Here is a 13,765-nt window from a genome sequence, read left to right on the forward strand (position 1 = left end):
AACACGTTTTGGCTCATGGTGTGTTCATGCACTATTTGTTTAGATTTCAGGGTGTTTTTTTTCTGTTTCTGAATGAGACATGCTACTCTTCTTCCATTGAATAGATGTCTGAAAGTTTCAAAGTGGGGACTATTCAAAAAGAAATTATCATAATTTATTTGTAACACTCATTTTTTTGATTGCCCAAAAAAAAATTTATTCTGGTTTTCATTTTCCTACCGGATTGTCTATTAAAAGTAATCAGGAAAAGAAAGATAGGGAAAAATGAAGCGGGCAAAATACTGGTGTGTCTTTTTTTTTTTTCTGTTTGAAAAACCAATACTGCAAAATGCTGGGCAGAGTGAAAAATAGGACTCCTCAAGAAATGGTGGTTTTGTAAAAAAAGAAAAAAAAAATCAGTGGTGACTCATAGGAGGATAATGAATAATGAATGGCAAATAACAATAATATTATATAGTGCAAGTAAGAATATAGGTGCAGAACAGCTGTTTGTTGGACAAATACCTGATTATACAGTTTTCAGTGATAAAAAACCATCAGAGGCTTGGCTGATTTGAACAACCATTCAGAGTCTAAATGAATGTTTGCGAATGTTGATTTTACAGCAGTTAGGCAGCTCTAGACTTGCTTTCTTGGGAACGGATAAATTAGGATATGAACCAAAGCCCATCAAATGTCAGTGGAAAAATTCCCCTTGATATGAATGGATTTTGAGTTGAGAAAGGAAAAAATGAAAAGTAAAATGAAAGGAATTAATGGTATGGGAAGTAACTGTTGAGGCGAGTAAAACCAGCCCATAGATGGTCCCTTGTTTATACATGCATAAGCCCCAGTTTTCTAAATACAACTCTGAACAGATGTCAGTGCTGGGGGACTGGCAACCTGCGAGCGCTTGCAGGGTATGAAGCACAGACCTTTAGGCTTTACCTTTTAACAGGGCTAAAATCTCTAACCATCTCCAGTTTACTATATGTAGCGTGTCATTTAATAGATCACCTTCGTTCTTGGCATTTTCACTGTTTTTGTTTAAGTCATTCAGGAAAATTTACAAATGAACTTTTCAAACATGTTATATCAGATACCCCATTTAATTTGTCTTTATGGTGTCCCAGACTGATTAATTATCTTCTGTAAGTGCTGTGTGTATCTCAGACTTCTGTTTTACTGAATTTTTAGTGTTATCTCTTTGTTGCCTGAGAGTGCACCTGCTTCTAATTATATGCAGATGATATACAATTACATCTTTAGATGGATTCAAATAACAATGTTTCCCTGACTTTTAGTGCTGCCTTTCTGACATAAAGCTCTGGTTTAGTACGGGTATTAACAAAGTTAAAATCAATTAATCATATACCTTGAAATATATTGGCTTAGGCATTGCGAATGAAAAAAATTGAGAGCTGGGCCTCTTAATTATGAGTTGGGCAAGTGTCAGGGGAAGATTGCATGAATATTTTAATTTTAAGTGCTTTTAAATCACTATGGTATTTTCTTTTCAATAATTCCCATTCTCACAGAAAACTCTACCAGAAGAATTTTGGAAATCAACTTAGAAATTAGTAACAACCTCATTAGAAACCTAATTCTATGATCTACTGTCATCTAAAAAGTGATTTTAAGCATATAAAATGATGTCTTTGAGCATCACTGAGTCTTTGAATACAGAATCATTACAATCAAATGTTGACTAATGAGCCATAGAAAATATTCAGCTACAGATACAAATCATGTTTTCTAAAGAAATCGTAACATGGATAATTCAAGAAACAGAAATAGGTAGAATTCAGAAAATACTTCCTTTTTATTTTTTACTTATTTATTTCATATTATAATTTTAGTAGATATCTAAGCATTTTATGCATGTCGGTGGCATGTATAGAGTTAGGATGTGTCAAAATGCATGAATGTACAGAGGGATTTACTCTTTGCATACTGTATTACCACTGATACTTTCAAAGCAGAAATGCATCAATCCTAAAAATACCTTCTAATTCTCTTCTACTGCCAGGTGTCTTCATCTACATGCTGCCAGATCTGCAGGCATGTTGCCGGGATGACATTTCATGCCAGGAAATACTGCATTTCCACTAGTGGTCTCAGTCTCGACAAGTAGAGATTAATGCATGCTTCAAGTCACTTTTTGATTTACATAAACCATTTTGGAGTGACGTGATTAAAGATGTCAGTTCAGCCAAAACTGCAGATATGTTTTTGTTATTTAACAGCTCTGCAGAATCCTTCCTAACAATAAAAAAATAATGTTGTTAAGACCGTATGTAGGTTGACAAAAGCATCCATTCCTGGTAGAGAACAGCAAATTTACTGACAAATCAAAAATAGCTGATGCACTGGTTTTGGCATAATTTATTTATACCTTCTCTATTAATTAACACAGAAAGATAATTGTCTTTTCTAGCTTCCCAAGATGTGAGACAGGGATTCCTCTACTACATTTGAATCAAACAGGATTATTTATCTAAAAGGTCTTATAGCTCACACAGATGCTACAGGATTGATCCAAAAATTCTGTGTCCACTGTCTTCAAGTGGAAGGCAGTTGATGAAATCAGGTAGAACAGTCATAGCTTAGTGGAGCACCAATAGCTAATTTTTTACCATGTTTTACATTAATACTTATGATTTATTCTATTTAGCTGGGAAAGACATGCAGAGACCTGTGCTTTAAGAGTGTCTGGCTCGAATGAAATAGGGAAATGGCTGTTTCATTATGTGGTGGCTTCCATCATTTCATGCCAGTTGGTAAAAGTTCTTGCAAACCTCTGGGCTGAGTGATTCCTAAATGATACTTTCCACATCTGCCCTTCCATTACACTCTCTGTCTACCTTGTCCACTTGTCACAGAGTGTAACTGAGGCTTTGGAGCTATTTATTATCATTTTCAGTGGAACACAATTGACTTTGTGCTTGTAGAAAACTTCTTTTGACCCATCCAATTTAAAGAAAAAAACACCTCCAATCAGTTTATAATGGTGAAACAGAGGGAGAAATAGAATTATATTGATGAAATGGATATAAGAATACTTAGGCTGCATTTTAATTCAGTCGTGGTACAGTTTGCATCTAATAAAATTCCTCTCGGGAAATTTTTAAGCTGACCTCTTCAAAGTAAATCACAGCATGATTCACTGTATGCCACACAGCCAGTTTTCATAATCACAGTCTGTGAGACAAAGTAAAATTGCAGTGAGGCATGCAACTAGAGGACAATTGCGAACCATGATCCCACTAAGAATGAGCAGAGAAATTCAATTAGTGTTCCACTTTTTAAGAAGAATTGGAGAGGATGCATTGTATTTGTTCAGAATATGAAATGGCATTCAGGATTTCAGCATTCAGGTCCTAGCACTGCTACCATCCCTCTAGAGGTGATTTAGCTAATGAAAAGATCACAATTCCTCTTCCGTTGTGGCTTTCTGTAACAGTCTGTGGCCATTTCTGCATTGTCAAGTAGTGTGATGCTATAAGAACAGCTCTATAGGGTGAAATATTCGGTGCTGAGCACCTGTTGTCCACACTGTATATGTTTCAGATGTTTTCATGCTGGAGTAACATTAGTCCTCCAAGCATAACGTATAGTAACTGCTCCAAAGTCAGTCCATGGTGTGCACTAAAATGTGCTAAGTGGAGACAGTTCAACTCCAAACCAAGTAGTTACCCAAACTAGACATGCAGCCTCTTTGTTCTTGACCTGAAAGGATAAGCAGATACCATCCACGGATTAAGAAACATCCCCTCACATGGCAATACTTAAATGATGTAAAAAGTATGCTTTTCGGTTCTGTAAACTGTGGGTGAATTCCACACTGGTGATCTGAGAAGACATGAGTTTTAATGCTGAGTTTTACACTAAGATGATTTGCAATAAAACCGCTTCGAAGAAGAAACCGCTTTAAAATCCTTCTTAACTTAAGCTCTTCTTCCTTCTCCCTAGACTTAACACAGTTTTATTTACTTTTTAGGTAGGGATCCACTTATAGGATGGCATTGGATGATTGCCTCACACAGGCTGTGTTGAAACCGTATTTGCTTACTGCATGTGTCATGTTATGAGGCTTAAGACAACTTTTAAAGAAAGAAATATCAACTGCAGTTGCCGATATTTTCAACCGTATGGTCCTAATTTCCTCAGATTCAGGGATCAAAACACAGAGGGAGAGAATGCTGAAATAGCAGGCTCATTTATAAATTTTATAACAGCAAATATGAGATAGAAAACAGACCCTTCGCTGCTAGTGGCTTGAGTGCAGGCAAGGCAAGTAAACAGCAGTTGAATACGATTTTTTAGTAGTGAAATTGCATAGGTAAAAGGAAAGGAGAAGACACAGATCTTTCCCTTCCTTACATCATTCATCCTTACCCGGGTATCACTTCTCACCTTGATGGGAATGGCTGAATCCTGTTTCTTGCAAGGAAATCATTGTCTCCTTAATGAGTAGCTTGATTTTTGCTGGCACATGTCAGTTTCCTTTGCAATAAAATCAGACTTTTTTCCACTGACACACTGTGGGAAATACACATATGGACCTGTGGGAATACAGTTAAACTCCAGAAAAAGAAATGAAAACAACTTCATAGTTATTTATAGGGAAGATCCTGATGAGTCTTGAGTCATGAGTTGGACTGAATCACTTGTATTTTTTTCACATCTTTGGTTAAGTTCCTACTGCTTCATGTCCAGTTATCTACATCTGTGACAGATGCTTAAGGTGTTTGAGTTGTCCTTGTACAATTTTCTCTATCAGCACATGTACATTTTACACTCTGTTTAAACACTGGGAGTGTGGGCAGTGGAGTAGAGGGTTGCTGTTCCTTCCCTGATGACAGCTGAACATGTCCAGGCTGGAGAAATAGGATGGAGCTGTGACAGAGAAAAACTAAACTGCAATTATGGGCAGACTGAAAGACCTATGGGAAGTATGAAGATCTTTTTAGAAGGGACCTAAAGTTAACCTTTGCAGATGATGGGAGAAGGAAGACTCCCAAGAGGACAGTTTTTCAGAGCAGGTAAAAAAGCAAAGCTGGAAATCAGTACTGGGGGAAGGGACCTATCCTGCAAGGACATGGGCAGCAAGCAATTTTACAGTCTTCAGTGTCATCTGTCTCACCTAGCAGACTTGAGATTTCCCTATGGATAGAGTTCTCTTGTAATAGTTTAGTGGTTTTGTGTTACAGTTAAACATAGTGATAACACTTATGAACATTTGGAGTCTCTTGTAAGTGAGCATGGTAAAAGTGTATCTATGGATTTGCATAAGCAATTGAGAGCAGAGACGAGTTTCAGGTCAGATTATAGCTTTGTAGGTAGCCCCCACAGCCCCCTTGGAAAGGAGGACATCATCCTTCCAATTTGCTTGAGGTTCCTTCTCTTCTGTACTCCTTTCAAGGTAACATCTGCAAAAGACATACAACAAGGGAGAATCAATATCCTTTGCCACTTTTTCCCCCCTCATTTTGCTTGTAGTTTGGTTGCATTCCTGTCTTTTCCTTGTGACTTAAAAGTATTTTCTCAGAATGGTTCCAGAAAACTAAGCTCCCATCTTAAGTTACTAGATTTCTGCTGACTTTAGAGGAGCCATAACTTTGCAAGTGTCATATCTGGTCTTCTGGTGGTGAGGTCTGTTAACGCTATGTGCGAGTGAGGTGGGACCTCTATCTATTATCAGACTCCTGAATCCTGAGAAGACAAACCACAGAACCACAGTAAGGTCAGCCACCTATGTACTTATCTGCTTAAAAGTCATTTTATTCCCAGGTGTTTCAACAGCAGTATTGGCTAATGTCCAGGGAATTTGTAGCATATCCATAGCAGACAGTGACATGAGATAGAACAATTTAGAAGATAAACAGAATGGGAAACACAAGAAAATACCTTGTTACAGGAAGAAATCCTGATTTGCACAGGGGACTCATCAACACAAACATTCTCCCATGGGAAAATCAGGGGATGCAAAATGATGGAAAGAAAATCCACAAACACACCTGCACACATACACTTGCAGATTCACTGGCCCACACTTCTTGTTTTCTTGAAATATATACTCATTTACTCTTGTGCAATGTGTGGATAAAACGTTAGCAAACCAGGATGGCTCCCCTGCAAAGTCACCCCTGCAAAGGTGCCTAATTTGACCATTCACATATTCTACCAGTTTCCTCTCTTATTGATCCCCTCTTGCCATGGAAAACACTCACAGCATTGTTGATACCTTGCAAAATTATAACAATGCCAAAGCTGCCCCAGAACCGACAGCTGGAAAAAATGACCCTGTTACTTTAAGGTGAGTTTTTATATGAAAATAATTCTTCAAAGAAATAAGAGAAATCACGAGGAATATAATAAGCCACTATAACTTCCAACACTTTGATACTGCAATCTGTAGTACTACATACTCATAGGGACCCTTAAACATTTCAGATTATTTGCCTTATGCTTATTCTTGTCAAAGCGGTTGTGCACAACCCAGTTTTCATTAAAAGCAGAATTTCTTTCATCATGAGCTTTTTAACACTTTAACTTTGAATTTGGAAATCTTTAATGCAATCAGCACAGAACCCATTTTTACCAAGGCCTTCTTATCACTAATTCTTCTTTGTATTCTTCTTTGTCGTGATGGTTACGTATCTCAAAAGAACAACATGGTGAATGCTCAGCTGCCACTAGCTGTGATTGTGTTTTAGGCAGTAATGGTTAGCATGAAGAACTTCATTCAGTGTAGCAAATAAATAAATTCCCGCATGCATTTCAGTACCTGCCAGAAATCATCTTCCTATTTACAACTAAATGACCTGAATTACCTTTTTTACGTGTATAGATGAATCAAGACTCTGTAGGTAATCAAAAGACTATTGCACAATTTTAGATGCTGATCTCTGAAGTAGAATGGCAAGAAGCCCAGAATTGTGTTTAGTGGAAAATTCAGGTTTACAAATACATTTTCTAGTCTGATGCAGAACAGAACTGAAGTTTTGCTACTGTCTTTTCAGTTACATATACAAAACAACCCCTTGCCTTCCCTAGAATACACTGACAGTCTGGTATCTAGAGCCCTACTCTGAAGTGAGGGATGACGATTCAAATTCTTTGTCGGTTCAAATAGGATAGAAAGAAATGATCACAGACATTCACCTTTTCAGAGTCTGCTGGATTATTCTGTTATTATCCTATATCGGGCATTTTCTTGGGGAATACAAGGAAAAATTGCATTTGGGTGAGGGAATTTTTCCGCTAAAATAAATGCTCTCCTTGGGAAAATTTTCATTTGGACAAATGATTTCACATCTTGTGTGCATGTAAGCGTGAAGGTGCCCCTCTTCTCTTCCCCTTTGTGCATGCACTCTGTTCTTTGCTAACCCAGTGTGAGTATCACTTTTGCCTTCTGCTGACACAGTGGCACATACTTCTTTGGGAGAGGCAGCAGCGGAGCAAACCGCTCACAGGCTCACCAGCAAGGCTCACCAACAACTACAGCCCCTGTGCCTTCATGAGATGTGCCTCTAAGCTTGAGAAATGCTCATTAAAATTACAGTTGTCCACCACATAACTGTTATGACCTGCAAATTACCCAGCCAGGTCCATTCTGACAAGATTCTATATCATGTAATGCAAAATGCATATTTATCCTTTATTTAAAAGTGTTGTTATGGCATATTGACTCCTATCACCAGGCCATACTCTGGAATTGATGAGACGATTGCAGATGATTGTGGCATCCATCACCTAAATTTCATAGAGTGGCTTCCACTCTTGATTTTCAATTGCAAAAACCTACTAAAGATGTGTTGTTTCACAGCTTGGAGCTCTAAATCACAGGAGTTAAAGTGCATATTGGAAGAGTAAATTGTTGGGTTCTTTTTACTTTAAATTGAACGAAAGTCATAATTGGGGTACAGAAGAAATAATAAATCTCCTTCCTGGAACAAATAGCAGCTGTCATGGTTTCCAACAACAAAATCAGGAAGAAAGGCCTAAAGACGTGAATGTTTAAACAAACAAGTTGAACATCTTAAAGAAGAAATAACAGTGGGAGCTCGGAAAACTGTTGCCAACTTTCCAAGAAAGCCTCCTTTGTTTGTTTGGGTTGGTTTTATGCAGGAAGGAGGTAGGGGGAGAGAAGTCATTTTAAATAAAGGCTTCCTAACCGTGTCAGTTGAGGTAGGAGACCATGCTTTCATACTGGTTGCATGCAGAGAAATAGTTATTTTAAAATTTTAAAGGGGAAGCTGTTGAAAAATAAACAAGGGGCAGAAAAACATAGAGTAATAACAACCTAAGAGCAGAACCTCTGAAATTTGAAGCTTTGGGGAAGAATAAACAACCAAAAATATGCCACTGGTTGATGTTTCCCTACTGTAAGAAAAGTTCAGGAACAGGACATCACCCAAATCTCTTATTCATGCCGTCTATTCTCCTCGGTGTCCAGAGACTCAACTATGTCCACAGTTGTATCTGCATTTCTCTTGTGGGCAACGTGAGCTTTGGTTCCTGGAATCTGTGCTTTATACACTGTTCTCACAGTGTATCTCCTTCCTCCATACTTCTGTGATAGCCAAAAGCCTACATGCAGCCTTCTGTCTTGGATGTAGATCTGTCTTCCTAAGTTAAATGCTTGAGGAAGGAAAGCATAACTATATTGCACGTTCTTTTTTTGCCTCTCTTTCTTTCTTTGTTTCATTTATGACCCTTTTGCAAGTCTATGCCAAACCTTAATCCAACAGAGGTCCAACAGTGACATCTCTGTTAGAGACAGGGCCTGCCACAAGGCTGAAAATACTCCATAAATACGTTACTTATTTTCCACATCTAATGCATTCTCTTAAAAGCTCTCCACTTTATTTGGAAGCTGAGCAAAATCCACCCAACTCCACTGTAATATTTCATTAACTTTGGTGGAGTGACACCAGTTCTTTGGTGTGCTATGTTATTTAATACTTAGCTACAGAACCCACTCTCAAATGCCAGCATTCTTTGTAGAAAAACCACTATTCATGTTAAGAATTCACATCGCCATTTAATTATTAATTGTCCTTTAATTGGCTGTCATAAATTCATTTGCCCTTTTATCTGCAACAATGATTCTTTGGAATTGTTATGACTGCCTGCAAGTATGAGTAATGAGTTTGACTTCAATGCAAAGATATTAGAGCAGTGTTGCTGTTACAGCTGAGGTGACTGAAGGAAGACGAGTTGTGGAGGTAGTGGGAGGGTAGAGAAGTTGCAGTCTTCCAGCATTTCAAAGCATGATTATTTCACACCAGAGAACAGCTAGGTGTAGATCAGTCAGACAGAATAGTGACTACAGTTCACGTAAAAGAAAATTACCAGAAAACAATAATAATAAGAACAAAGGAGCTAAAAGGTGCTGCCCATGAAAAAGACCGCTCAGCTTAACTGACAGGTCAGGTAAACTGGAAGGTTGCTGTGCGTAGTTGAACCCTCAGGTTGAGCCATAATTCTGAGATGGTTTAATGCAATTTGATACCAATACACAATATAAATCTGTCAGGTAATGCTTTGTAAAAGCTGCATGTTTTCTGAGTGTATGGCCACAGCGCACTGGCGTCAACGAGAAAAGCTCTTTAGAAAGCAGTCCTGGAAGAGACGGCCTGCGGTCAGAGTCCAGTCCCCCCAGCGCGGGCGGTCTGGCAACAGATTCGTAAGCCCAGCAAAGTCTCACATCCTTTCCTGTCACTCCCGCACATCACAAGACACAAACTCCTCCACAAAACACCCTATAACAAACACAGATACTTGCACAAAATGCCAAAAGCCACAAAAGGATATAGAAACGCATAAAAATAAATCTTTTTAGCTCTAATATATAGCTATAGATATAAAATCTGTAAAAGAATATATTATTCTCTGGTTTCTCTAATAAGTTTTCCACTGGAAAATGTATGCAATGAACATAATAACGTATCCCAGGCCGGTACTAGAACCAGCTGCTGACTTCTGTATGAGCAAGGTGGCGGCAGATTTGATCCAGGTCAGTAATTAGAGCGAGAACATCCAATTGAATTACATAACTTGGCAAAGTCCTTCCTTTTCCAGTCTCCTGCATATTCAATGTACCTTACTTGTAGCTACTTGAAAGTACAGGCTTTGGGGGAAGATTTAGCTTTAACTTTGGATTTTCTACATCCTGCTCTGAAATGACCTCACCTCCTATCACCATGGCCTACACGTTCACTTGAAAGAAGCTGCTTTTGTACACTGCAGACTTTTTGCTCGCCTGGATCCGACACAGCTGAGGGCCAGCTGATACCTGGCTCTGTTTGCAAGAAGGCAACTTCCCGTCATGCTTGCTGCTACAGACATTGCTCTCCATCTCCAAGGAAACAGGCAGGGACAGACGCTTTTCTTCCTCAGCTGCTTTCCAGAGATGCCCGGGAAGGATAGGGATCCTCTTGCTAGGGCAACATACTGGGATTTTCACATTCTTTCACCACTGTCGCTCCCAAGCTGTTGTGTGACCTTGGGGTGAGTCATTTCCCCCGTTACTTTTTTGTGTTTCTAATTTTTAACTCACTCAGGAGACCTGCTTCCTGTCTTCTTTTTTTTCTTTTTATTTTCTTTTTTTTCCCCCTGATATTACATTTAAAAAAAAATTCAAAACACTGAGATTTTATGGAATTCTGAAGTTCTTCTGCTACTGCTTCTCACAAAGTGAAAATGAAGGGAAAATAATAAACTCTCTAATGTCTGTCATGGGCATCTTCAAAAAACATCCCTGGTGTCCTGAGGGAATGAACAGATCTAAATGCCAGAGAAATTCAAAAACAGAATGAAACTCTGCCCTGGTATGGGATTTCTCTTTCTTGCAACAAACAGTATTGAAAAAGTTCTTAATTTCTTTATGCATCTGTGTGTGTTGTGGGTGGGGAGCATTGGCTTTAGTTTCATCTTTAAATGAGAGTGTCAGCCTGACACAGGAAAGATTTGGAGTTTTTCCTCCCAAGACATCTTCTCCTGTGTGTTAGGCAGCTTCTGCCTCCAGCCCACCCACCCACCCGCCCGCCTGCCTGCCTGCCTGCCTGGCACCCTGCCATGCACTCCAGTAAACAGCACTCACCACTTTCACACCTCAAAGTGTCGAGAGGCTTCTCTCTTGGCGATGGCAGAGCAAAGAATTTATGCCTGAACACTGCTGAATGATAGGAAGACAGGAAAACTCCACAGAGGCACAAATAAAGAAGCAGTATGGAATCCCTCTCTGACGCTAATCTATTGTTTCAGTCTCATGAGGAAAGCAAGAGATGTCAGACAGCCCAAATCTCCTAGTTCTGGCTTTTGGTCTCGTCTTTTAAGACCTTGATTCTCCACACAGAAGGTGGAGAAGATCCTCAGATCAAGGGGATGCAAAGAGAATTAATTTGTGCTTGATAGGTGCTTGCAAGAGTGCCAGATATCTGGAGTAATGAAAAAATAAATACAATATTGCCGACATTTCGGGTGGATACTGAATTCATCAAGTGAAATTGTCAACATATATTGGAGTAGCTCTTCTGATTTAGTCCTTTCTCCTTTTTACTTCTCAATCCTGCATTGCATGTGTGGGAATCCATTTGCACGTCCCCACTATTTGTAGCTGCCTCCGTTTTTGGGCACCCTTTACTGGGTTGTGAATATCTGCAGACTTCACTGATTTCAACCAAATTTGTTGTCCTTGAGTGCCTTTGGAAACTGGCAGCCTTGTGAGTGTTTCATGGCATCCATAACCAATAGGTTTTTTTCTAGATTTTTACAGATTTAATGATTCGGTCAAGCAAACATAGAATTTATGTTATTATAAAGCAAGAGAAAGAATCCAGAGTCCAAGCTCCCTGATTTAAACTCAGAAAAGTTTTTCTGAAGTATTTCTAGGGAAATGACACATTTTCTATTTTATTTAAAGGAGAGACAGCATATTTTCATTACCAATAGTAAAAATTTTCAAATGAAAAAGAAGCCATGAATGCACATCCTTCTCCCCAAAACCTTCCCTTCATTTAATGCAAGTTTTACATAACCTAACTTTCCTATACCACTGATATCAGACTTCATTCTTTAGTAATTACTGGAAGTGCACAGAGTCATTAAGCATTAGTGCTTTTTCGTCTCTCTGAAGGATTGAAATTTCCGTGTCTAGGATAAGAGGTATTCTTTGCTTTTGATTCATTTAAACCCAAAGTGTTTTGCACTCAGACCAACTGCAATAATTCAAACAAAGTGCTTTTTCTCAGCAAAGTCTCGGAGTCACTAGCAATGCCAGACTCAGAAATGTTCACTGTCTCAAGCACTTTGTGATGGCAGCAGCTCACATTAGCATCCTGTGGTCAGTCACATTACCTTGCATTATCCTCTCTTCGATTGAGCCTTACACCACCTGCTCATGGGAGCCGATGGCCAAACTTGGCTGCAAGTCGCCCACCAGCAGCTGAAAGCTGTTCGGCTGCATCAAAACCTCCACTTTCCTTAAACTTCGTTTGTTTGGAGACGCGGAGAATGGGAAGCAAAGATTCACATAATGAAAAAAGGGGTTTCCTGTAGTTGTGCAAATGAGTTTGAGTTTACATTGATTTATTTGCGGTTTGTCTTTACGTTGTGTCAAGCTTCCTTCAGGTGCAATATGTAATTTTTGTCTCTTCTCTTCAGGCCAGATTTATCTGCCCTCATTCCCATCACTACATATGTTTTCTGGCTGATTTTAGGGGATTGATTTCCAGAATAAAACACTACTCGCTGTGAGGAAGAAGGGCTGAATGACACCTGCACATGCTCATTCGCTTAAACCCTGCATCGTTCCATCAGTAGACGGAAAGCCCCAGGGGCAGTGCTGTAAGCCTCAGCGCTGCCTCTGCCAGCTGCAGATTTTCCAGCCTTAAACAGATTTGTAGCAATCAGCAGTTCCCAGTTTCCAGAGGGACACGCAGCTACATAGTCCTGGATCATTGCTAGTTTTTTTCATCTGAAAGCTCTTCCCTACAAAAAAAATTAAAAAATAATAAAAAAAAATGCTGGGGCAAAACCTCACACACTTCAAGAACTGCCTCTTTTCTCAGGTTCCCCTGAGCCTGCACAGTGTCCATCAGCCTGTTATCAGGGCTGCCCAGCATCATGAACTCTCTTTGAAAAGTAAGACCAAAACCAGAAGAAATAAAGCATGGTGGGGGGAGTGGGGGGGTGAGCAGAACAGACTGACTATTCCTTCCAAAAAAGTGATGTTCCAGCATTTTAATGCGAGAGAAGCTTAGATATTCCAAAAGCTTTACAACAGACATGGGTTTTATTCTTTTTTTTTTCCTTGTGGATATAACATCTTTGTTGAAAAATGGTTGGTATAAGAAAAAAACACTTCTGAAAAAAAAAAGCCCTCTGAAATTACTGACTTTTGCAATATGGTCTATATTTTTAGTGCAAATACAAGGCTAATTTATTACAGCAAAATGCATGGCACTGCAAACACATAAGGAAGTAAGAAGAAAGAAAAAAAGTATGTGTTTATTCCACACAACAAAATGGAAACTATTTCAATTTTCAGGAAAATCATTTCCCTGTCTTTTTTTTTTTCTTTTTGCTGTTACACTTAGATATGTCGAACAGTTGTAAATTCTTACACATTTTTGGAATTACAAAGGCTAATCAGAAACCTGAGCTGCCAGGTTATGTAATGCAGGAACGGGAGCAATTGAGATGAGGCAAAGTCTGATGCTTGTGTGGTATTAAGATTATCCAAATAAAAACAACACTCCTGAATTTGCTCATTTTT

At 39.0% G+C, this 13,765-nt stretch overlaps 1 long non-coding RNA gene across 2 annotated transcripts in view; it reads left to right on the top strand.

Moving 5' to 3' along the window:
• LOC128910219 (uncharacterized) overlaps positions 1 to 3,885 on the top strand; it is a 39,117-nt gene extending 35,232 nt beyond the window's left edge. For both annotated transcript variants that reach the window (XR_008466648.1, XR_008466647.1), the window contains exon 5: positions 2,009 to 3,885. This is a non-coding gene — a long non-coding RNA (uncharacterized LOC128910219). The remainder of the gene's footprint in view (positions 1 to 2,008) is intronic.
• Positions 3,886 to 13,765: the final 9,880 nt, after the last annotated feature.

This window comes from Rissa tridactyla, chromosome 5 (genome assembly GCF_028500815.1).
Source record: "Rissa tridactyla isolate bRisTri1 chromosome 5, bRisTri1.patW.cur.20221130, whole genome shotgun sequence".
Classification (NCBI taxonomy): Eukaryota; Metazoa; Chordata; class Aves; order Charadriiformes; family Laridae; genus Rissa; species Rissa tridactyla.